Here is a 27,244-nt window from a genome sequence, read left to right as displayed (position 1 = left end):
GTGGGGGGCGGTGGGGGGGCGGTGGTGAACTGCCCTGGTCATGTGGATGCCAGGAAAGAAAAATTTGAGAGCCAATGGGTCTGGGCCTAGAATAGTTGTAAATATTCTGTTTTCGTTTAAATATTCTATTTCCCTTTTATCGTATTATTCCCTACTCTTTTGCTCTTCCCTTTAAAGTTATAGCCCGGTCTCATCTGTACAATGAGTAATTAGAAAAAGAGCTATCCCCTGTATGGAGTAAAGGAGTAGTGAAAGCTGTGTTTCTTCTCCCAAGTCTGGAATGGGCAGAGTGGCAGTCTCAGCAGCATCAGAGGCAGCAGCTCAAGGGGAAAATGAGGAGGCCAAGTAGAAAGGCCAACCCCAACTGGAGGGCCTTGTTTATAAGCACCCCAGAGGCAATAAGCTGAGAAACTCGCAGAAAGAGCTGAAGATGCTGGTTTCTAGTAGATTCAGTGGGAACTCAAACCAGTGGTGTTGGGTTGCATTTATGTTCAGACCAAATTTAAAGAAGATTAAAAACAATTCATAAAAGAGTCAAATAATAGAAAACTATACTGTGAATTTTATGGATTTTAATTCAACACAGTAAATGCTCATTGATTTTTTTTTATGTACTTGTATAGGGAGGGAAGAAATTTCTAAACTGTTCTTAAGGAATTTACAACCCATAATAAAAATTCAAAATACAAAGAGGAAATCACAGGGCCTTCAAAGTGTCCCAGAATTTTATGGGAGTACAGAAGGAAAAAAAATTATTTTTGAGGTGAGGTAAGGTTTACTTTACATTCAGGTAAGGTTTAATTTGCTCTATGAAGGAGGCAGTGATGACATAGTCTAAAGAAGAATCCAAGTGACACAGATCTAGGTAGCAAACCCACTTCCATCATGCACCAGTTAGGGATTGTGTTCAGCTATGAGCAACAGAAAGCCCAACGTATAAGTTATCCAAATTAAACTTTATTCTCTTTACCAAACAAGAATTTCTGGATGAGTGACAGTGCAGTAGATCCTAGTACCATTAATATCTCAGGTTCATTCATCTTTTTGTTCTACCTTCCTTAGTGTTGATCTCTCAACCTGATGGTCCCAAGATAGTTCCTCTTTACCAGGCATCTCAGCCTTGCTACCTAAAGAATAAGAAGGAAGAGACAGTGTAGAGACAAAAAAGAAAAAAAAAAGTTGTCAAAGTTCCTAGCAGACTCTTACTTATGTCTTTTTGGCAAGAATGATGTTAAAACGCTCACTCCTTGCTATAAGGGAAGTTGGGATATGCAGTTTTTTGTTACCTTTTGTTTTAGCTGGCACACTGTTAAACCCCTTCCAAAATCATCATCATCATCATCATCATCATCATCATCAGTGTTCTGTTAAAGGGAAAAAAAGGAAGAAAGAGTATTAGGTTGGTAACTACCAGAATGTGCCACATACTACTTACTAGCTGTGCCACCTAGAATAGAAATCACCGACATTCCTAAATGTCAGTTTCTTTACCTGTGATACAGTTATAATAATATCTTCCTAGTAGGTGGGTAGGGATTAGAGATTACCTACTTAGAATGTTCAGTGTGGCCCTGACATGCTAGGAGCACATGGTAAACTGTAGCTGTGGTCATGGTTTGGTTGATCGGCTGGTTGGTTAGTTGGTTGGTTGATTAGGAATTGAAGGGGAGTAAGATTTCAATAGGTAAATATTGGAAGAATACAATTTTAGATGAAGGAAAAAAAGATTGCAAAGACATGGAGTTAGGAAAAAATATGCAAGAAAACTTAGACTGTATTCAGAAAATTGTGTATAGCTTAGGAAGACTGCCATCCAAGTGAAAAAGAAAAAGTAGATAGTAAAGCAAAAAAGCAAGGCTGGAACTGGGTGATGAGTGTTGGTAATGGGAGCACAGAGAGGTATAAGAGCCAGGTCAAGGATTTCAAAAGCCTCAGCTGATAGTGTGGAACCATTGAAGATTTTGATGCAGGAATAAGTCCGAGCTGTGCTTTATGATAACCACTTCAGCAGCCGTGCATAAGATATACTTGGGAGCTGGAGAGAAACCAAAGCAAGGAAAAGAGTAGGAAGACTAATTTATATCCAGGCAAAACATAATAAAAAATAGAAGTAAGATAGTATCAACAAGATGGAAAAGAGAGAGCAAGTCAGGAGTTATTTTTTGAGGCATTAATTACAGAATTTGGTATCCAATAGAATATCAAAGGTCAGGGGAAAGATGGTGCCAGGTAGTGAGCTAAACTTTGAGTTTAGCCAGGGAGAAAGGGGACCAAATAAAAAAGAGAAGGGAAAGACTGGAAAGGAAAGTTGAAAGGGGTGGTGGTGGGGAGACGGAAAAATACTGAGATTAGAGATGTCTATTCATGTAAAATAAGATGTATAAAAACGGTTCTATTCTATGGGATTGTTTAATCCGTAAAAGGAATTTTCTCAGGGTAATTAATTAATCTGTAACAGCTAGATGACTAATCCTTGCCATGTGCTACTCTGGCAGTTCCGGAAAATATTATCTTTGTACACTAATGGCATTAGCATAGAAATAGTCCAAAAGTATGCAAACTAGTTTCTGAAGGAAATTCCCACTCCTTAGCTTTTCACTCATTAGGATGCAAAATTATTCCTCTGGAAATATTTGGGCACCGTTTGCCCTTCCTAGAGGCAGAGGGATAAGTTAGTAACTTACCTCTTTGGTATCTCTTGCAATGTTCAAATCATGTGATCATTCACTCTGGGCTCAGTTTCAGCAGTTAAGGGTCACAATAGAAACCAAATGCCAACGCAGACTGGGGAATCGCTGCTGGAATCAAGGCACTTTGTCACTTTGAGAAGAATGGAGTAAGGAACATAAGCAGTCTATTGACGAATTGCTGCTTATCATTTTTAGCACCGGACATTTAAAACTGGGCAGGAAACACCTTGAAAAATGATAATCCCAAGCAGTTTAGAATTAATAGAGTGCTTTCATCTCCATTTCTGGGATTTTCGGTCATTTAGAAGTTAACATTGTATATAGCCTCAAATTACCTAAATACATTCTTAAGATGACAGAAAGGAATAATGGGATTCTATAATCATAGTTTTGAAGAATTATTCTGAAAATGATTTTAGCGAAATCTTTTATACAGACAATTCTTTTCAGTAATTATTAGTATTATTTCAGTGAACTATTAGTTCATTTTAAGCTTCAGAAACACCTTTTAAAAATTTCGTACGTGTTTTCTTCTAGTATTTTGGTTTACCTTAGAGATAATCATTTCTCCCTAAATGAAGTCACAGGAATTTACTAGGGTATTTAATTTGGTACCTGCTCTGCCTCAGGCACTTAATTAACACCGATGTAAAAAGGCACAATTTTGTTATGAATTCTTTTGAGATCTTCAGTTTATTATACTAAATTATCTCGCTTGTACTATGTGATTAGGACTAAATGGTTTCAGGAGTCAAAATGCTTATAAATAAATTCATATTAGAGGGCTGAGTGATAGGAAATCATGTTTTTCTCATTTTTTGAATTTTATTATATGTGAGGTTACAGATCCCATGAGCTCCTGGCACTTAACCTAGAAGCAGTAAAAGTGCTAAGCTGGGTTATAACAATGTTCATAAATCACGAAAGACTATTTGTGACACATCCTCAAGTTGGCAGCTGTCTGGAGTAAACCTAACTAGTTCTCTCTTGCTTTCTTCATATTCATGGAAGCACTCTGTTCGTCTTTGACTCTCACTCTGAGATTCCCAGCTGCTAAAGTAATAATGTCTTAAATGTGTATAGGACCTTCCTTGTAGAGTTTTTTGACATAAATACCAATGAGAAAATAAGAGATACCTGCAATAATCTCCTCTACATTTCCATAGTCACGTATTTTATAGACGTAAAAAGTGAGGGTTATGTCAAGGTCATTCCGTTAGAGATTAATTTTGTAACACAAAGCCTAGTGTTCCATTCATTACCTTATATTTAGTACCTTAAAGTCACACTCAGCATATATTATAAGTTTAAACTTTCTATTATAAAACACAGGTTAGTGGTAAGTCTCTGAATCAAGGTATCATGGGATATAAGCAGCTTGCTGAATAAACCCATTTGCTCAGCACATAGCACCAAGTTAAAAGAATTCAAAGAACTCGGATTAGGTTGCTTTTAGCAATTCTCATTATGAGCCACTCAATTAAACTATAAATTAAAATGCAGCTGAAATAACTTTGTAACTGGTGATGTTATGGCTAATGAAAAAGTTTCAATGTCTAGCATCCATCTCCGGAACATTTATTTTTATGAAAGTGAGTTCCATTTGCCAAGTACCATAATAACAAGACATTTGTAGGGCTAAAACACTGTGTTTGAATTCTTCTTAAGAAAAACCACAGCACCAGGCTCAGAGAAGTGTGGGATATGGATAAGATTTCAGTTAGTGCCATTCCAATTAGCACTGATTTCAATTAATGCTATTGCCCTTCAACTACATGCCAGAACATGTGCTGGGCCCCTTCATGATCATTATGACATTCAATTCTCTCTCAGATATGGTGGGGTGGGCACGGCAATCCCCACTTCACACATGATGAGATTTCAGAATTCTGAGACTTAGATTGATGTTCTTCCGCAAGCTTAAGAATAACAAAATAAATTGATGTTGTCTGCTCCATGCATTGAGGTCCAAGGAAAAGCTAGGATATGATGACATTTTAATATTGATCATGAATCAGTTAATGCATTTATAAATTAGGCTGACGTTATTAACAAACAAATGAACAAAAGGACACCTTATCTGGACTGTGGCAATGGAACAGATTATGGAACTGTATATATTTCTATATTGTTTAAATATTTATTAGAGTAAATATTAATTGAAAGTAAAAATATTTAAAACATAAGAAAATGGTGGGAAAATTTTGGTTAGATTTCTTTAAAATCAGGCAATGCCCACTTATTTTAATTTTATGCTGTCTCCAAAATACATGTGGTGGAAATCAATAATGGGTTGTCAGAAAAGTCATGACACATTTTTGCAATGAAAAACATAGAAAAAATACATCATGACTTTTCCGACAACCCAGTAATAATAATAACCATAGCAGCAAACATGTATATTGTACTTACTACATCCCATTTCTGTCATTTAATCCTCACAACTTTGTGAGCTAGAGATTATTATATCCCCATATTCAACATGAGGAAATTGCAGCATGTAGAGATTAAATAATTTTTCAAATTTACACAGGTAGCAACTCACACACAACCCAATCTGTATGCTTCCTGCATATAGGCCCTTTAAGCTCTGTTCTCTATTGCCAGACATGTTAGAACTCCCCTAGAGTCTAGTTCAGTGACCTATGGGGTCACATCACTTTGATAGTTGCACTTCGGCATTGAAGTCCCAAATTCCTAACCCTTACCTGATTTAGTAATTGGAAAACCACATTACATTTAATTCAACACATATTTATTGAAAGTTTGTCATATGCCAGACAATCTTCTGAAATCTTAAGATATATAAGCTTGGGCAGATAAAGTGGTGAAAAACAGAAGAGAGAAAAAATAATCCTTGGCCTGAATTCTCTATAAAGCAGAGCCTGTGGCCAGGGCTTAATTAAGTGTAAATGGTTAATTTAGGAGTATGACCTCGGGAGTTAGGGAAGGGGGGAATGAAAGAAGGAAAGTGGAAGAATTAATTAATGGATGCAATCAGTTGATCACTGTTCTGGTTGACTAAGTGTCCTATCCCATGTGAGACTTCATGAAAAGCATCCAGGAATATCTGCCTGAGGGAAGAAAATACCCACTTCCACTGGCCAAGGGGAACCCGGCAGGATTAACTCCCGCACCCTCAAGTTACACTGAGTTTGTATCCAGCATGTTCCCAAAGGCAGGAATTTAAGAGGCGGGTCTGAGGTGAGGTGCTGTCAGGTTGCAACTGCTAGAAGCTGGTCAGAGCTCTCAGGGAACCAGTGACCACTAGACTCACAGGTGAAGTCAGCAGGACTGAAAGCTCTGCACAAGCTGTGTTCAGTGCAACGACCAATAGACGTAAGTACATCGTGTATTTGAGAAAGTGATAAATGCTATTGGTAAACAAAAATAAAATAAAGCAGTTTAAGGAGATTTAGTGTGGGGAAGAGAAGAAGAAGAAGGTGGAAGCTTAACTACAGGGCAACCTCATTAAGAAGGAAATATTTGAGCAATGACTTGAAGGAGGTGAAAGAACAAGCCAAGCAGATAACTGAAACTTAAAAATAACCTGAATACTATCAATTATTAAGAACTATTGAAAAAAAAAGGTAAGAACTATTGAATAATTTCCTTCTGTAACCTTTTCACTTCAACATCTGTAGTTAGAGAAAGATTTTAAGTGTTCATTAAAATCTACTAACTAGATTTTAGGTTTGGTTTTCAGGCATTCCATTGACTTTTTTCAATGTGTTCTGTTTTTGTTTCCTTCCTGTCAAATAAGGCAGCTTTCATTGCATTTAGGTAAGAAATTAAGACCAACATGGTAATCACGTCAAGACTGTTTCCAGCCCAGACTTCTTTCAGTTCCAAGCCTACAGACAGATTTGCTAACTTAGCATCTCCACTTGGATGTCTAGTAGACATTTCAAGCTTACCATGTCCTGATATCCTTCCACCTCAAAGGTACTCATTTTACTTTCCAGTTCAGTACAACTCAATTTTTCAAGTGTTCAGTACCTAATTGTGGTGCCATCCTTGATTCTTTCCTTTCTCTTATTTCCACTTGTTTTTTTTTTTTTTAGTCAAATCCTGATGTCTCTAACTTCGAAATACATCCAGAATTTAGCCACTTTCTCACAGCCAGAGGCTTGTTTTAAGCCAACATCATCCCTCACCTGTATTGCTACAATAACTTCCAATGTTTTTCTTACCCCGCCCCTATGCTTTTCTCCTACAGGATGTTAAAACTTACTTCACTTTGTCATCCCTCGATTAAAAACCTCCAATGGCTTCCTGACTCACCCAGAATAAAAACCAAAGTCCAACTCTAACCTGCAAGGCCCTGCATGTTTTGACACCTTATTACCTGTCTGACCTCATCACCTCCTCCTTTCCTGTTCCAAGCAGACCAACTTCCTGCCCTTAAGCCTTTGAATTTGCTATTTTTTTCTGCCAGAAATAGTCTTTTCCCATATATGGGATGAATAACTCAGATTTTTTTCAAAAGTCACATTCTCAATGAGGCCTCCCCACCCCCACCCACCCCCATGCAGAATACCACAATTCCCCCCACCCCTGAAACTTTGTTACTCTTCTTTGTTTCATTCTTCTCCTTCCTTGCTTATCTCTGTCATTTATTGTCTGCTCTTCCACTAGCATATAAGTACCTGAAACTGTGCCAAGAACATAATACATGCTCAATACATTTTTGCTGAAGGAAGGAATAAACAAATGGTTTCAGAGGCATCTACTGCCTCCTGGATAGTTATGATAATGCAATAGAAATCCAAAGGAAAATAAAGTATTTGGCTTTTGATAGCTGAAATGTAATTTTTCAGCTACTCAATAGGCTTGACTATAAAAAATTTGGGGGGGAAATTATTTTCCAAGTTTCTTTAGCTCCCATTAATATTCTAAGAACAAAGTTGAGCAAATTGGGTGGCAGGGTTTTATTATAGATCATAGAGAAGAGGAAACCCATGATCTGACATCAGCAAGTTTCTTTTGGGAAGGAAGAAAGAGCAGAAGCCTTTCTCTTTCAGGAATGGTGATACTGGGAAGGAAAGAGAGGCAAAGAAAACAGCCCTTCAGATGTATATTAAGATATATATGCCTTGCCTCTTAGGATTAAAACCATGGGAGGTGGGAATTCGTTATGTTGAAAGGAGAGCCAAAAGCAGAAGAGCTGAGACCCCATCTCCCACTTGGTACCCTGGGAATAGGTTACCATGAGCCAGCCTCACATGGACACTGGGGTGAAGAGAAAAGAGTTGTAACAGCATTGTGGCAGTGGAGGGAAGTCACTAAACTGGCAGTTACAATGAGGAAACCAAAGTCCTCTTATAGCAAAGAATTTCGAGGTGGGCACCCAGACAAGGGAGACACTCCCAGAACAAATGGGGGATCTGTAGTGCCACCTAGGATCAAAACAGGATATATAGTTAATGGAAAAACAATTAGGTCCTAACTTTGTCAAGATAGACAAGCCATAATTTTTTAGCCATAGAGTTCATTGATTATGACATTCTGCACTTAAAAGCCACCAGTAAGACTCTCATGGGCTGGACCAGAGTAGCCACATGCTCAAGAATATCAGCAATTGCAAATACAAGAGCCAAACCAGCAAAAACACCATCGTGAGGCACTCCAACGCCTCCAAGGAGGATCCTAAACTTCCTCCTTCATCTAGATATGTTCTCTTATAAAAGATGAAGCACATGACAAATAGTCTGATAAAGAGCTGATCTTAGAATTGACCAAATGTTTACCTAACCAAATTGTCTTAACTAGAAAGAAACTAAACTGGATGAAAAGATATACTTTGAAGTTTTGATCCCTACCCCTACTGAGTGAATTGAGTGTCTTGGAAAATTTTATCAGGTATAGGTAAATAAAAAGCCACACAGTCTTTGCACATCTGTATAATAATGCATTTTCTACCCTACAACCATAGTAAATACATCATTCTTTACCTCCCTAACAGTTCTGAATTAAAATACTATGACCCATCCCAAACCAACTGAATTAACCAACTTGGCCTGTGTTAGTTCACACTGATCACTACAGGGACAGAGAGACTTTCAACCCTATCCAGAGTTGTAGAGTCTACACTTCTGAGAAATGATATGTAGACAGGAAAAATGAGCTTTTATAATGATGGAAATGTTGGCTCTCAATATAATCAGGAGTGTATTAAATATAAGAATATATATGGGAAAAAAAGATATACACATAGTTTAGTCTGCTTTCTTCTCCCATGGTTCCATGGAAATTCATGACATACTTTCCTCTACATTAATCATGCGGTCAACCAATATCCAAACCAGAAACTGACACCGTAAAGTGTTTTCAAATGGAACATGGACCAAATACATGGTTGTATGACTTCAGGTAAAAAGCATGAATCACAATATTCCTAAATATATGTAATATTTCTAGATGAAATTATTTCCTTTGAAAACAATGTAAAATATCTTGTTTTTATTTAATGGTAGTTTCTTCCTTTATCTCTGTGTTTATCTGGGAAAGGCTAGTTTATTGTCATCTGTAACAGGAATCTCAGCTTTTGCATTGATCATATAATAAAGGATTTTAACCTGTCATTTGCTGAATCTAATTGCTACTTTTAAAATGATAACAAGGAGTTATATCCTGTTGTTGTTTCTGTTTGTCAGTAACTGATTAGGAAGGGTTTCCTGGCTAAGTAATTAAGCTAATGCCACAGTAATTTTTTAAATTATAGATTGGTGTCTAAGACTCACTGGAGAAAATTGATGGTCATGAAGAGTTATCAACTAACCAAGAATGACTATTTTATCCATCTTATAAAATATCTCTCCAGAATAAGACAGGCAAGAAAAATTGAAATATAATTTGACAAAATATAATTTGATCTAGGTATTCAAATCATTTGAAATACTGTCACCAGTTTTAATGTATACATCAAAATGAAAGACATTCTATAAGAAATCCAAAGGTAAAGCAAGATGTATAAATACTTTACTGTTTTTCCCATGTGCAAGTTACTAAAAATAGCTCATTTTCCCATAAAAAATAAATTAAAAAAATATCTTTTCACTGCCAATACTGCTATTTACCTATTGCTCCTACTGATCACATTCTACTCTCAAATCATTGATAATTTGCTCCCATTTCTATAAAACCAGATCTCACTTACCTAATTACAGTTGCTCCAAAACAGTAGCATATCATACTCAAAAAAGCATACTCTCTTGGGTTTCTTTAATGTAAAAATGATTAGAAGTGAATGGAGATATCAGAGTTAGCAATGAATTTACTCGTTAGAAAATTCTGTAGCAAATATAAGACAAGTAAAGAAATGATAAACTACCAAGAAACAGATCTGGTGATTTTATGTTCAAACAGACTAACAATCTAAATCAACCAGTAGATGTAGAGATACATAACCTTTTATTTAACATTGCAGAAATGTCGAAGACCAAGAACAAGGTAATTAGAGTGTTTCCTTTAAGATTTTAAAAGGTAGTTGTTTAAAAAGAAAAGTTAAACAATCCTTATGCTGGAGTAAAATCCCAAAGTTAAAAGTTATCAATTACAATAAAATTATAAAAAGTTAGTAAAACCTAAAGTAGATTTAATTATATGTTTGATAATATATCATTCTCAAAAACTTGAAAACTTAACTCTAGTACAAGTATAAAATAAGCATGTGCCAATGATTTCTTTCGCTCACTGCTGAGGGAAACATGATACTAAATCTGATTCCAGAGGCAGGAATACCAAAAATTACCAGTCCAGACCTCAAAAATGTGTTCTTTTCAAGGGGCATAAAATATTTTCCAATTCACTTGCATTCACAAATATACAAACAAATATAAAACAAATAATTCCCAAAGTTTCTTCTTGGAAACAAAAAGGCTGGTCTCATTTCATCTTGACGTGTGGGTGTAGCATGAGGTGTTAATAACCATATAAATCTCCTTTCTGGGGTCAGCTAATCTAGAGCCAAATAGTGTTGAACAACTAACCTAACCAGAAAATTAATTTCTGTGAAGGTTTTATAAAGGATCTCAGATTTCATTTTCAATAGCCTCTATTACTCCAGATATATATATATATATTTTTTTTTTAGCTGAGCCATCCTGCTACCTGTTGGCAGCTCAGCGGCTGCTCAGCTCGGGCTGGACTTGAACCTCTGTTGCTCAGAGCTCAAACTCTTGAGCGAGCTCTTAACCAACTGAGCCACTCGGCCGGCCCACTCCAGATATATTTTTAATTGCTCTCGTTGACTGTTTGATTCTGAGGCTAAAACACTAAACCCCAAAAATTCATCTCAGCCAAGTTCACCTGTACGGCCTATAAATTTGGGTAAATGATTTTCTCCTCAAGGCCCCTAAAATACAATGAGCTATCTGGCCTGCCAAGGAGTGATGTTTCTTACAGCCAGTAGACTCTAAAATGCAGACCAATTTTCAGACCAATTTTCTGGTACTGTTTTATGGGCCTTTGTTTCACCTATAAAGTACAATCTTTGTTCCTTAATTGTGGACTTGTCAGAACTAATGAAATGAGATTTATTCTCATATGAGACACTGTCAGGCGTGGTCTCCATTGCACAACCAATGTGTCCAACTATGTCCTGGTTAAAAGGAGGACAGATCCTTATTGAACTGGTGCAATTCTCAATATTGCCCTAAGAAAGCTAGAAGACTCAGTAAAGTATTTGTTCCTGAATTCTGATGCCTCAGGGAGGATAAATTATCATTTGAAGAATGGTTCATTTCCATTTGCAAAAGCATAGTACACTAAATTTGAGGGTTAGAGAAAGATCAAGAAAAAAAAAGAAAAAAGGTTTTCTTCTATGCCCAATCAGAATAAAAGAACATTAAAAATACTATCAACAATTAGATTTCCCTCCTATTGGAATCTTAGATATTAGGTCAGCAGTCTGCTTTCGTGTGGTTGTCCCCCTCAGAACTCCAAAGAGTATTTGTAAAGTATTGAAAATCCTGGCATGGTCTTTTAGTGGCATCTGACAGTTGTCTACGTGGTGACAATTTAAGATACATATCCTGTACCCATAGGTTTTTATCTTGATATATCAATAGTTAAGAGTATGTGGTTCAGTCTGTACTTATTTTCTATTGCATCATAAATTAGCACATATTTGGCAGCTTAAAATAACATTCACTTATGAGTATTATCTTACAGTTCTGTAGGTCAAAAGTCCTGGTGGGCTCAACTGGATTTAACATTCTCAGGTTCAATGCCGAGATCAATGTTTTGGCTGGATAAAGGTCTCTGATAGCTCTGGCTAAGAATCCCACTTCCAAACCACTTTAGGTTGTTGATAGAATGCAGTAACATGCATTCTGAAGGTCTGAGGTCTGAGGTCTTCTCTTTGGCTGTCAGCCGGGGCCCACTCTGCTGGTAGAGGCTGCCTGTATTCCTTCTCAATTTGCCCCTCTGTCTTCAAGGCAGCAACAGCGAGTTGAATCCTTCTTACACTACAGCTAGCCCTGGCTTTGCCTTCTGCTACCAGCTAGAGAAAACATTCTGCTTTCGAAGAGCACTTGTGGTTCAATTAGACCCAACTAGATATCCTCCCCATTTTAGGTTAACTGATTAATAACCTTAATTACCTCTGCAAAATTCCATGTGTCGTGTAACATAACATAATCCCAGACCAGATAGCTCATCATAGTCATAGTGCTCAGGATTAAGAGGGAAACCTTGGGGGTTAGGGGGAGGCAGCATTTTAGGATTCTGCCTACCACATAATCCTTTTCACAAGGCTCTGAGATGTTCTTTCTTTCTAGCCTGTAGTTTAAAGGACAGCCTTCAGAGAAGGAAGAGAGGAAAGGAGGAGCTATGTGTTGATGATATGACTGAATGTTTGAGGTTAATTAACTGTAATAACTAACGATATCAGAATGGATAAGAGTAAAATCCCCTATTGGGGAGCCATGTATAACTATTTCATATGGATTTCTTTTTCTTAAGAAAAAAAAACATATGGACAATGTGGAATTGACGATTCTACCTAGAAGTATTCTGAGTGTTACAAAGAAATTACTACATAATTTCACAGTCAATACTCCTTATAAATAAATGACATTTTCAGAGCAGTTAGAGTCATTTAAATATATAGACGCAAATCTGCGTCACCGGCCCACAATGTTAAACCTCTTTCAACCACATTGAAGATGCTGTGTTTGAACAACATCTTTGCCAATTCACATCTTCCTTCCTCCAGCCTCTTTTCTGCCACCCCCACAAAAGATTTTAAAGGAGAAAAGGCAGTTCAAGTTTATGCTCCATTTTCTTTTTCTTCGAGTTCTTGCTATTCCGGTCACACCAAATCATTCTTTTCTTTGAAACCATCCAGGTAATAACAATTTCTGTTCTGGAATAGCTTCTTTGTTAAAAGAAAATGTTGCCCCCTCCCCCAACTGCTATTTTTCAGGCCTTTGTTCTCCTTTTCTTGTCTGTGCCTTTCGTTTTTAATTCACAATAGTATTATCCTTCCGCATCATCCACAGAGCACAAAATGCCCCACATTAGAATAGAACAAATACTGTTCTATTATTTTTAAGGCCTTTAAAATGTTTGAAATGCTCATAGTTATTGAGAACCCACAAAGGAAGGGGGGCTTCAAAAATGGTGTCATATTTGTTTTCAAGATGATGCTAATTATTACTCTCAGTAAGACGGTGAACAGTAAATTATCACACAAACAGTGCTGATGAAATCACATGAATCCAGTTTTGCACCCTACATTATTATGACTGCTGTCCAGAATTCACTCTGACTTTAGAGATCATGAAACAAAGTGATCATGAAACGAAGGTAAAAATTGTAGCCTAGTAAAAGAATATGCAGCACTAGACCTATTCATTGTCCTTTCCCAGAAATGTTTATTCTAGACCATTGTGCCTATGAGATTTTTATCAGATTTACACAATATAAATGTTAAAAGAGAAAATATGATATGGCATAATGACATGATCATTCTCTATATCAGGGATTGGGAAACTTATCTGTAAAAAGCCAGATAGTGAATATGCTTTAGGAGTCAAAGAGTTTCTACAGTAGCAACTGCTTAGTTTTGTTGTCCTCTAAGCACAGCCATAGACAATATGCAAATAAATGAGTGTAGCTGTGTTCCAAAAATATCTTTCTTTATGGGCAGTGAAATTTTAACTTCATTTAATTTTCACACATCACACCTTATTATTATTAGTAGTAGTGGTGTTATTTTTCAACCATTAAAAAAAAATGTAAAAACCTCTCTTAGCTGGCAGTTGATTGAGCCCTCCACCATATCACACATCAGGCAAGCTCTAAGAGTGCTTTTTAAGCTTGCAGCTCAGAGTTGTGGGGACAGGGGATGCTGTCACGGAACAGTGCAACCACAAAACTGAACAACTTTTTGGGGTTGATAAGAATGAACAATAGGAAGTCTGTGCCCTCAATTTATTGTATTATTTTCTTATAGGAAAAAAAGTCAGTAAATGTAGTAATTGCCATTATTATATTTGTTTGTCACTCATTCCCAAATGTTTTTAGTACTTACTATGCACAAGTCACTATGATAGATACTGTGAGTGCCTGACATTAAGGGTTTATATATCAAAAAGGAATAAAGGAATTACAAATATAGACAGTAGAGATGTAATAAACTAAAAGACAATGCAGTTAACAGGAAGGCAAGAGCTTGTCTGTTTGTGGATGGGGAGTGAATTTTAAGGAAGACTCCCTGATGGAAGTACAATTTGACCTGGGTTTATGGGAGGGGTACATTATTGATATTGAATATTGAAAAAGGGTATTCTAGTTATAATTTAGGTAATAAATTTGCATAGAAAGCCCCATGCACGTGTCCAAATCCCCTCTAAACAAATGATACTTATCCACTAATAATCTGTCAACTCAAATATTTGGAAGCACAAAGAGAAGAAATACTTTAGGCACCCTAAAAGCCCTGAAAAGCTTCTGCATAGTCACAAAATTATCAGTATTTACTAATTGTTAAACCCAGAAAAATCTACCCACCTCTCCATTGAATTCAGTTCAGTGTCTAAACCAGTGAATTTCCATTTTGTGTCTATCCACACATTACTTCCACAGTTTCAGATATGTGCTATAAATTTAGTATGTAAATAGTACTTGCTACATAGGGATATTTGTACCAAACAATAATAGTAAGCTACATGCTGTGTAAATAGATAGGGTTTTTCATTTGTATACTGTGTACTTGACTTTGCTTTATGCATGAGATATATTCTATTAAATGTTCACAAAAAAACAAACATCTGGGTATATCATACTTTTTCACTGACTTAGCAATATTTCAGATACTTAAACCCTGAAGTTTTATCCCAATTATTGTTACATTTAATCCTAGCATTTATTTTTAAAGTCCTTCTTACACTCATATCACATACATTTTCAAGATTTGCCTACATTTCCACTGACATTTTTCTCTAAATTAGAGGAGGTAGTGAACCTTTGAAAAATCTGATTCAAATCAGTGACCCTAAGTTATGCAACAGTCAGTAGTGATGTTAATTTCCTGTAGGCACTACTTCAGCTGCATTCAACAAATTTTCATGTTACGTTTTCAATAACATAAAGTTTGAATATGTTCTAATTTCCTTTTACCCACAAACTATTTAGAAGTGCGTTAATTTTCAAATACTTAAGATTTTCTCTAAACATCTTATTGTTACTAATTTCTAGTTTGAGTCCATTGTGGTTAGAAAATAAACTTCGTATGATTGCAAATCTTTTAAATATACTGAGGTTTATTTTATAGCTCAGCATATGGTCTATACTGGTGAACATACCATGAACACTTGTATATTCTGCAGTTTGGGGGTATATTGGGCTATAAATGTCAATTCAGGCTTAATGGTTTACAGTGTTGCACAGATCATCTGTTTCTTTACTAATATTTTCTCTAGTTAATTAGAACTAACTGTAATGTATCTCCCTTCTTTTGCCCTAGTCAAGTTCTTATAGGTGCCATGTTAAAGAAAGAAAAATAAAAATAGAAAGCAACACAAGAAAGCAGTAACTAGCTTTAGAAGAAGTTTAGAGGAAAAAGGAAAAAGGAATGACTCATATACTTGTTGAAAATGGCATTTTGGTTTTGTGGGTTTGTTTTTTTTTTTGGTAAGAAGCAAGCAGCTGCTGGAGTGTTTCTTAACAAAAAACTTCAATCATCAAAAACATCAGACAGCTACTCTCATATTCTCAAACTTCTCTCAGTTTGCAGCCAGTCAAGGCTTGTCAAGTTGAAAGAGGACAGTTTTAAAAAGGAGTGTGAGGATGGAAACAGCTCCACAGAATCAGAAGATTGGGTACCAACTTCTTTGTTCCTTTTCCTCTCTCCAGACTGACGCAAGCAGTGGCTGCTGGTCCCTGGCTTTGCCTTGTCAAAAATGAGCACATTCTGCTTGATGCCTCTGTATGCTTAACGGGGGGGATGGCTGAATCATTCTAATCCTCATGAGGTCCCACCTGGGAGTGACATGGCAGGGATCCGATGAAGTAATCTTGCAGCTCCTTGTATTACTCATAAATGATTGAGTCTTTTGCAAGGAAATGTTCAGTTTTTCAGATTTCTATCTCTACAGTGTGGCCTCTGACCATATAGGGGCTCATGTGAACTCATGGAGGAAAGGAATAGTGGTGCCAAAGATGCACACAGTGCTGTCCTCTGGATCCTGGTGGGTCAGATTCATGCCTGGACTTGTTACCACTGTGATGCAACAAGATGTTTATTGCAGTTGAGGCCTCCTTATACACTCCTGCCCCTTGTCCTGACTCCAGCCCAGCCTATATCCCCTGGCTCTCTCAACACCTTCTGAGAGCTTCTGACCAAGGAAGACTACATGAGGGCCGGAGCACTGAGTGGAGCTTACTTATCCCACCAGTCTCTTTCACCAAGGCCAGGCCATTGCACCTCATTGGTATGTCGCCAAGCTGGCTCCTTCCAAAGGCCTCAGAATACAGCCCATATGCTTTAGTGTTCACGGGCTACCTTACACTTATCTGAGTGTTTCTAATACGTTTGCCTTTCTGGAATTTCCACCTTTGAAGAGGGGAGATGAGGACACACAGATCTGACCATCTCCCTCTGCCTCTATCAGTTGTCGTGCTCCCCTAGGCTGCAAAAGCTGTTTTCTACCTCTTATTCCTCTCTGGCAAGCACTTCAATTTAGTCACAGCCCCTTTCTTCAAGGATCACTTAGTCTGTTAGCTTAGCCTTAATGGTAGGTGTTGTGTTTCTCTACTCAGTGCCAGAAACCCTGTGATCAGGGCATATCACACACGTGCTCAAAACACAAGCTGCTGCATCAACAGGATCTGGAGTGACTAAGCATGAAGATACATTGGCGTATTATGACAAATATACTTCCATTACAGATGTTTAAAAGTTTCCAGCCTCTGGGAACACAGTAGATTTTTCAAGCAGGGTGAAAATATTTGTGGGGGGAGACCATGCAATTGATTCTTTTCCTCGTAAAACATGAATGAGGTCATGAATTATGTGCGAATGGGAACTATTTAGTAAGTATGTATTAATATGCCACAGATAGTTAAATTATATGTAATAGAAGATCATACTCATTCACATTTCATCATTTACTTATCAAATACTTATTGAACACCTATGAATTACAAGAAAATTTACATTTCTTTAGTTTTTGTGAATGCAATGGAATCTCTGGCAAACTTCCCCAGCCCACCTAGAGGGAGCCCCATCACTAGCCAATTGTTGGATTACTCTCCTGCCAGCTCCCATTAATTAGAGCACAGCACATGATTAAAGCAACCCAAGGAATTAGGGAAGGGCCATCCTTGGTTTGCTTTGGTCAGTGGTGTTTCTGTAGCTTCTTTCTGCTCAGGCTCCTTCTGCTGAGAGGACAGTGGTTCCCCAGTGTGAGCCAGGGCACAGACCCACAGGTTCTTTCCAGGAACTGTTTGAAGTGCCAGAGACAGAGGAGTGTAAAAAGCAATTAGAACTGCCACTCGTATGGAGCATTCATGTAAACGAGGAGGGTGTATGCGTACATTGGACAAGCATAGAAATATAAAATAGCATGGCCTCAGGATTTCATTATGCGACTTGTAAGAATCATGTAGAGGTGATTTCCAAGGCAACATTATTATACTGCCTTATAGGAGACACAGTGATCTTTTTAGTGGAGTTAAGTTGCTATCAAAAAATATTTGTTGATTTCCTGCCTTATTGGGAATGATGACACTAAAATGTGTTTCCTGACACTGTAATGATGATCATAAAGTTATTTCCCGCCCCCAAGTGAAGAGGTTGGCAACATGCTTTCTTAATTTAAAATTAATTTTGATGAGTCATACTCTACTACTGCAATAATGAATGCTTGCTAAATATTACAATAGCTTTAATCATTAGTTCATTGCCATTATATGCAAGGTGATGTGAACCAAATACTGATATATTTAAGGATGGAAAGCGTGAAGTATTTCTGAAAATTGGGAAGAGTCAGCAAAAGTTGATAGGAGATTGGAAGGGGGAATGAAGACATCAATTTCAAAGGATGGAGGTCTTTGCTATTGAAAAGATAATGACTTATTGGTAATAGGAAAAGTGTGAAAACAGTGCTGAACTCAGATTTCGACTTGTGAACTTTCCTAATTTAAATTATTCAACATATTAGACAATTTAAATGGAGTTGTTCAAGAAAGGGGTGGACACAGATACTGGTACACTGAATTGAAGTGGGTAAGTAGCCCAAGTCCATTGATATTTAAACTGAAAGAGGGGCTAGGATTTTGAGATTTTTTTTTCAGGGGGCAGGAGCCAGTGAGTCACTAACAAATACGATGAAATAATGTGAAAAACCTTCCCAGAGAAAGCCGTTGAGAGCTGATGGTGCATCAGACTTGCTAACAATGGAAAGAACCTGTGGGTCTGTTCCCTAGATCACGTGGAGGAACCACTGTCCTTGATAACAGAAGGAGCCTGAGCAGAATGGAGCTCTAGGGAGACCACTGACCAAAGAAGGCCAAGGATAGGCCCTTCCCTAATTTCCTTGGGTTGCTTAAATCCATGTGCTGTGCTCCAGCTAATGGGAGATGTCATGGAGGTTACCCAGCTTTTGGCTAGTGATGGGTTTCCCTCCAGGTGGGCTGGAGAAGGTTGCAAAGATTCAATTTAGTTCATAAAAAATTTTTTAATGTGAACTTTCCCTTAAACTTATATCAGCTACACAAAGTGAATTAAGATATAATCTTTGCCTTCAGACAAATATGGTGTCTAGACAAGTATGATATGATAAATGTTATGCATAGGGTACAAAAGGAGAAGAATGCCATAGCTTAAGAAAAGCACACTGAAAAACATGAAACACCAAAAATGACGACTGTTAACATTTTTATATTTTTGAGTTTTAAAGAAGTATCTGCTTTTTTTGGTCGATTCACCCTATGGTCTTCTTGCCCACAATAGTAATGGGAGCTAAGGAGACAGGAAATTTTGGTACAACTGTACATACTCTTTGTAATTTGAAAACATGTTGTTACTCAGAACACAGACAGAAAGAGAGCTCACCTGTTCTGAATCTCATCATGCAATTTAAGGGGATAAAACGTTCACTTCTTTAAATAAGATTCTAAAGTTTGACCAGCATTTTGTTTGTATCTTGCACACTGGAGAACCATACATTTTTCAGATCTAACTTAAAAATGACTGCAAGCCGTAAAGCAAGGGAAAAAAATAAGAGGAAAAGACTGGCAAGAAACTCACCAATGGCATTTGTGTAATGCCATAAGAAAAGAAAATATGCAAATTGTATCTTTGCATTGAAAAATGTCATAAGTTGCACAGAGCACATATTGACTCCTGTATAGTATAATAGGGGTTACATTTAGGCCCCCATAGATGAAGGAGATTGGAATGAAACTGATAGAGGGAGACTAAAGAAAGGAAAGTATGGGGAGGAGTGCATTCTTAGGAATACAAAACTGATTTGTCTCTTTTGTGTCTTAGAATATGAATACTTCTACCCCATCAAGGCCAGGTCTGGGGTCATGGAAAAAGAGCAGAAAATTTCAGGGACATTAAATTTATGAGAGTAACTAATTCCTACTGCTATCAGGCTTATTTTATACCTATTTTTATATTAATGTGCAATAATTAGCATTAAAAAAAACAAAACCCTGAGACACATGATGAGCTTTAAGTTATCTGATCCTGAAGACAATTTCCCAATGCCATTAGCTGTTTTTGTTTCATTGATTTGTTGACTATTTCATCTTTATACACAAAAATTACATAGTCGACCAGTCCTAAGAGATAGCAGTTACCTACACTGTACGTCACCTCCTCATGCTGTTTGTTCTTGTTATTGTTACAAGATAGAATAAAAGAATGAGCTTAAACCAGGGTAAAGGGTCTAAAAAGTTGCAGGTATGCTTATATGCCATATATATTCTATATGTAAATACATATTGCATAAGCTTGGCACCTGGTTTTGGCTGAAGAGATTCTCCAGTTTTATTCCTGCAAGAAGTAAGTTCATAACTAAACAACATGGATAATTGTTATGGGGTAGTGTTTAGCTGTATTAGAGTCATTTATGGAGTAAGCATTTTCATAACTAGTAGACAAACAAAGAACTGGTTGTCTTGGTTACACATGATGCATATAAAAATTGGCCTGTTTTCCCCTTGTGGCTTTTCACATTCTGAATCACAATTATTCATAACTATGTTAAGAACAAGTAATCATAAAACGGCAGGTACAAATCAGTAGTGGTGTGACTATGATTCATTTTCGCATGTACCTTGCATCAGCAAAAATCTTTAAAGCAACTTCAGTGTCAGCAACATCTACCTGAATTTATCACTAACTTACCTTTATTTTTAATTTTATAATGACTCTGGGGAATTAGGTTTGCTTATTTATTCAGTGTACAATGGTAAATGTAAAACAATATTTGCACAACTTTGGTCTCTTAAGTAGATACATATCTCAGGTGTTTCAGTACTACACAAAGAAAAGTTATCATAATTTCTCTCAAAGAAGGAAAGCTTTTGTCTCATATGTATATAAAAGGGTTGTACAAGTATAGTCATTTATGCCTTTTTTGAATGAATGTTACTTACTCTTAATGAAAAGAATGATTAACAGTACACATTTCTTTATTGAGAAAAATAACAATTATGAAGAAATCTTTAAGTATAGCTACAAAATAAAGTAACACAATTTCCTATAATGGTACCGGTACAGTACTGAGACTAGTGGATTGAATTTAGACCTCTTGTTAATAAAAGTCCAGCATACTCCTATTTTATGGGGTAGTTGAAAAGGACTAGGCCTGTCTCCAATAAAGATCAATAATTTTGTTAATAAATCAATACAAATAAAGACCTCTCTGAAAATTTTTTTATAACCTTTAAACTTACCCCATAGTATAAGTGTGGGGTTTGCCAGTAAAAAAGGGACAGCTATAGAACTCATCTGAGGCACTAAATTCAGATTATACAACAAAAATTCAATTACATATTTAACTGAATAGGAAGTTGGAAAAGAATCAACCTCATTTGTTTCCATTATGTCTAACCAAAGCTTCCTTTATTTAAATATCTTATATAAAGACAATCACAGATATTTGATAAAAATACATTTGAATGAGTGTGGGACAGAAATGAAAATGGCTGGTGAAGGACCTGTCCCGTATTTGTCTGTCATGGACCATGGGCCAGGCCTTGGATATGAAATGCTATGAGTCAATATTACTATTTATATAGAAAATCAATAACATGTTCTAGCAAAAGCCTATTATAGTGCTGTGCTAACCACCTTACATTTGTGAAAAAAAAAACACATTGGCTCATTTTCATTATACTATAATATTCTGAAGTGCTTTTTACAATAATGATTATGAGTTTTCTCATCATAAAAGCATTCTTTTATACATTAACCATACTGTGTATGTTGGGTTTTTTTGTTTGTTTGTTTGTTTGTTTTAATTTTTTTCACTAGTAAATAACGTCTAGAAAACACTTTATACAGTGCCTGGAACTATATGGTAGTTAGTTGCTACTGAGAAAATGTATAAAGGAAACCTCATTTAAAATGGAGTCAGGAAGCCCTGAAGGGGAAGCTCCCACCCACTATCGCTTACCACACCTTCCAGATTCCAAAGGGAAGAAGAGTACCCACAACAGGGAAAAGCTTATTTTACTACTCTAGTAGAAAGGGAGATTTTCTCTTTGCCTAGCGACAAACCCAGCCAATGAGAAGCCATGACTCAGCCAATGGAAAGTCAGTACACTTCAAACTCCCGGTTTCCTCCAGTGGACATTTTGTTTATAACAACCCCTTCCAACTTCCCCCCTTTTATGAATAAAAGATTGTTCCTCTCTTTTGTTTCTAGACTTGTCTATGGTTTTGCAAGATCCTGCTGTCCCGAATTACAATTCTCTGCTGTTCCTGAATAAACTCATTTTACTGGTAAACAACTGGCTATTTCATTTTTTAAGGATGAGGCTATTGTTTTCTTGGCTTCTTTGCAGAAAACAGATGACTTAAAATTGTTTAAAGGCATCCAAAGGACTGCTTAAAAAGTGGCTGCAAAGAAGGCAAATTGGAAGATTTAAATAATCATTTTAAACTCTTGTCTTCCCTGGCACTGGCTGACACTACATATTACAATTAATTATGCATTTGTATTGTTCATAGTTGCATCAGAGCTCTGTTTCAACACGCATCTCTTTCAAGTGCGTAGAGTTTCTCTCTGAGCACAGTTCTCCAAGTGCAGCCATAATCTTCCAGCACAGAGCTGGCCAAGGAGGACAAGTCTGAGTTCTTTGTTATTACAGAGTCACAAAATTAGTTTAACTTAAATGGAAATGTTATAAATAAAACTGCTCCTTTTTTTTAAATTTTTTTTTAGGTTTTCAAATATGATAAGGCAGTGGTATCAAAGAAATAAGACATTTGTGAAAATGAGTTTGCTGTTCTTCCCTAAACCTTTTCCTCCCTAGAAACTGTAAATGTTTAATTTTGTTCAGAAACTAATATTTTCAGGCAACTGCCTGTCTTAGCTTCACCCCAAGTTCATTTCAATTTTAGAAGAGAAAATCTTTGCAGAGTCTACATAGCTAGTTTTTAATATCCTGTGGTAAAGCAAATGTGAGTTTGTGCCTTCTGAGGGTCATCTTACTGAGCAGTTTGCTTAAGGTAGCAGTCAATGGCGACACAGAGATGAGAGATGAAATGGCGGATGTTAAAACTGGAAGAGACATTGAGATGAAGAAACACCCAGAGAGTGTGCGATTCAAACACATTACAGAGCACATCGATTTCTATTTTAAGGCCCTTTAAAGAGTGCTTTCTTTTCATTTCAACAAAGACATACATAGCAATGAAAATTCATTAGAAATAACATAATTCTGAACTTTGTCTCAAATTGCATAGGTAAAAAAGACTGCATTACTTCACTCTCTCCAAAAAAGCCTGTTTTGGGAAGCTAGCTATTTTTCTTTGGCCTCTTTTGGGTATATGTGACATCCTCAAGGTTGTCTCCTAAATATTTGCTCAGTTACACATTTCCAAAATTATCACTTAAAAAATGAACTTAGCCTTTTATGTGATATACACATCCCATCCTCAAATTCAAATTTCTACCTCTGTTTTGACAATGTTTCTTTCTTCAGTTTTCTAACAACTGATGCCTTCTAACAACACATGCCTAGTCCCTTTAGACTGGGTCCATGTTGTCTCTCAAATTGAGAGCTCACTTCTATCATTACTCATTAGGCTAAGCTGTTTCCACAGTTAGGCATGTTTTCGCATCTGCATTTCGTCTGTCCAAATTTAAATCTGTCAAGGCCTTCCACAGATTTCTTCTAACTCAGAACTTTTGGAACACTTACTCGCTGAGTCACCCATTGCACTTAAAGATATATTTGTGTACTATTATAGTTTCATGAGTATATGTCTCACCATATCCAGGAAAGGAAGCAAGCTGCTTCCTTTTTATCTTTTTTTTTTTTTTGAATTTTACTTTATCAATTCAATAAATATATAATGGACCTTATGCACACTAAACTCTGTGCTAAGCCATGGGAATATTGACATCCTTAAGAAATTCTCTCCACAGTCAGGAATCTCACAACCATTTGTTATATCCCCCGATTTCTGTATCAGAGAGACAAATAAAAAAATCAGTAGAGACAATAAAAGATTCATTTTTTTATTTTTTATTATGGCTTACCTCTGAGGTTCTCATATTTTGAGTTATACTTTACACTTAGGCTGGAGGGGCAGAGTGGGACAGGATGGGAAGACTAGGAATTAATATTTTTAACATGAACACCAAGTGATTATGCTGCTCATCCAGGTATGAAATTCTCTGTCATTGATAAAGACCACATTCTAGAAATGTCACAGAATTTTTAAATTCCTTAATGGTGGCCTTAACTGTATATACTTCTTTTAAATTCTGCTTTAAGCAAGATTTTATTAACATAATTATTGACCAATCTAAGTTAAACATTTTGATTGATATTTAAATATTTACTTTGCCCCTCTGTTGATGTATGGTATTTTACCTCTCTGAGACTCAAAAATGGGGATTAGAATAGTTACCCTGCAGGATTCTTGTCAAGATTATACTAAATCTTGACATATTTATTGCTGTAAATTATTATAGCAGGCATTAATCAAGTATCAAATAGTGAGTTTTGTTTAGGCCTGGATATTAGTTTTCATTAATATATTTTTATTAAATGCATAATAAATGTGAGTAAATAATAACTATAAATAGTAAGTGTATAATACTAAATAGCAAATATGTAATATTTGTTATTTTTTAACACTAATTAATTATTAATTATGATAACCTTAACCCAACATTAAAATAACTGAAAGTAATATTATATTCCTTAAGTAATTTAAAAATAGTTTCTGGTATTAAGGTGAGCTAATGTACTGTGTTCTTTATTAAAAATGTGGAGACTTCAGCACTACTCCAGTAATTTGAGTGTTCTTGGGGTAATCCTATAGTTGAGCTGCATTTTATTCATCTTTAAAATAAGAATAATTATGACTTTTCTTTGCCTTTTAAGCGTGTCACAAGGATTAATTACATCTTTAAAATATAAAGAGCTCTTTACCACCTTATAAGTAAATATAACAAATATAAAACATATTATTACTTTAACATTAGTAAGAGCTTTCCTCTTTCTTTATGGCTTGCCAGAAGGCACCATGTATTGTAATTTGCATCCTTAACAAAGTCTCTATTATAGATTTTAAGATCTTTTACTATCATGTTTCCTAAGTTCATATTTCTAAGGAGTACTTTTATAAAAGAAAGTTACAATTGGAGTTAGCTGCAACTACTACTCTTGCTAAATAACACAGCTCTCAAAAACAATGATTCTTAGGTTTGGAGGGTATCTAAAACATTGGTTCAACTAACTCAGGGCAGGTATCATCTTTATAACTTGCTTGATAAATTGATTTCTAACCATAATTTGACGTTTTCCTAGGGACTACTTCACAGCACTGTATTTGAGAAATTTGGTAATAGATATGCAGTGGATCTCAACAATGCCAAAAGTTGGATTATTAAGAAAGATCTTATAAGATTGACATACCTCTGGCAAGATTACAAAGAATAAACGAAAGACATAAGTGAATGCACTTGGAATGAAAAATGCCACATAATTAGAGCTTTCTTAGAGACTAAACAAATGGATATTGTTATCAACTTTATGTCAATAATTTTGAAGACATAAATTATTAAATTAAAAATTTATGTGAAAAGGTGATACATTTATTCAAGGAGAAATGGAGAAACCTAAGCACTTTGGTGACTTCACTGGGTAAGAACAACTCAAGAGCCCCTGCCTTGGTTTCCAGGAAGCCCTCTAAGCGACACCCCTGTCTCCCTCTCTGCAACTGAGCCTAATTAATATACTAGCACTTCAGTGCTAAAGTCTTGGATTTATTTAAGTTATACACAAAAATGAATAAAGACAGCTGTGGTGACAAAAATATAAAATAAGTGACAACAATCTAAAAGATCAAGTTTAGATCAGAATAGAGCTATAAGATGATTCTAAAGGATTCTAATTCTTTTTTTTTTCCTTAGGTAAAATTTTAGTACTTAAAAATGACTTTAATTATTGACTAAAAGTATTCAGAAAACATGCCTTGAGGAATACCTACTACTCAGTTCTGGCTAACAGTGCTGACCAGTTGAGCTACACATGTTTTAGCAAAAAACAAAACAAAACTGAGTTTTAAGTATGAGCACTTTTCAAATTCTGAGAGAATAAAGTAATTCAGCCCTTGGTAATGAGGGTCAATAGATTCAAAGGTTTCCACTTTGTATGGTTAGACTGTTTTCAGGTTCTTAGGAAATTATGGTAATGAAATATGGCTATTTTGCTTTTCTAAAACATACTACCATCGAACGTAATCCTTTGTAGGAGTAATCCATAAACTCCTTAACTGTTCCGATTCTATTCCTGCATCAGCATATTGTTAGTTGCATGCTATTTGAAAAAAAATTATGATACCTCTATGGGTAACGTTGCCAGATAAAACATAGGATACCCAGTTAAATTTGAATTTCAGATAGACAAATACGTATTTAGTATAATTAAATATTGCATGGTACACACTTATGCCAAAAAATATTCATTGTTTATCAGAAATTCAAATTTAACTGGGCATCCTGTACTTTTATTTACTAAATCTGATAATCCTGTTTATACTTCTTGATTTTCTCTTAAATGTAATGGATGGTTTGACCAGATGACCTATATGGTTTTTCTCAGAGTTAACGTTGTATGATATGTATCTGTTACCATTAGACTTCCCTTATAGAGCATAGTCATTTGTTATATTTATTCATAATTCAAAACCTGCACATGGAGTATCATACTAATTTATCACTGTCTATTGATGAACTTAAAATTAAAAAAATATTTTCTTTCAAATATGGGATTATGAATTCCCACAAATAAAAATAGGATAATTATAAAATGGCTAGCTCCACTGAATTGACTTGACTTTGAAGTTTAAAGAATTTTAATGTTGAAATATCTAGACAATTTATTGGGGTTTTTTTGTTTGTTTACTTTTTGGTTTTTGTTTATTTTTTTGCTAGACTTCTGTAGCCAACTTCAATTGAAATACAGAACTCACAAATGGAAGAACTTCATTCCAAAACTGCCATTAGCATGTTCCACTAACTTCTTAAATTCCTTAACTTCCTCTAACATTGTGAAGAAAAAAAAAGTGAGATATTTCAGAAAGAGTTGGAAAGAAATCCTGGGTGTTGAAATAGTGTTAGCAATAGCTCAGCTTGTTCTATAGCATTGACAGATTGTAAAATTTATACACTGCATAAGAATCATGCCTAGAGCTATGAGGCAATACTTAATCCCAATATGTGTGTGTGTGTGTGTGTGTGTGAGTGTGTGTGTGTGTGTGTGTATGGCTTTACATTTGCCAGATATAAAACTATGTTTTAGTGATATTCCAAATAAAAGGTCATTGATTGCCATAAATAGTTCCT

The 27,244-nt window shown here is 35.9% G+C and overlaps 1 long non-coding RNA gene across 3 annotated transcripts in view; it reads right to left on the bottom strand.

The window, feature by feature from the left end:
* Positions 1 to 619: 619 nt before the first annotated feature.
* Positions 620 to 27,244, bottom strand: part of LOC109373907 (uncharacterized) — a 31,091-nt gene continuing 4,466 nt past the window's right edge. For 2 of the 3 annotated variants that reach the window (XR_002122317.1, XR_002122316.1), the window contains exons 2-4: positions 2,685 to 2,798; positions 1,287 to 1,364; positions 620 to 1,127 (exon numbers count right to left, since the gene is read on the bottom strand). This is a non-coding gene — a long non-coding RNA (uncharacterized LOC109373907). The remainder of the gene's footprint in view (positions 1,128 to 1,286; positions 1,365 to 2,684; positions 2,799 to 27,244) is intronic. The other variant, XR_002122315.1, reaches the window with a different exon arrangement.

This window comes from Hipposideros armiger, unplaced genomic scaffold (assembly GCF_001890085.2).
Source record: "Hipposideros armiger isolate ML-2016 unplaced genomic scaffold, ASM189008v1 scaffold_751, whole genome shotgun sequence".
Classification (NCBI taxonomy): domain Eukaryota; kingdom Metazoa; phylum Chordata; class Mammalia; order Chiroptera; family Hipposideridae; genus Hipposideros; species Hipposideros armiger.
Note: the sequence above shows the minus strand (reverse complement) of the source record. Positions and strands in the feature narration are given on the sequence as shown.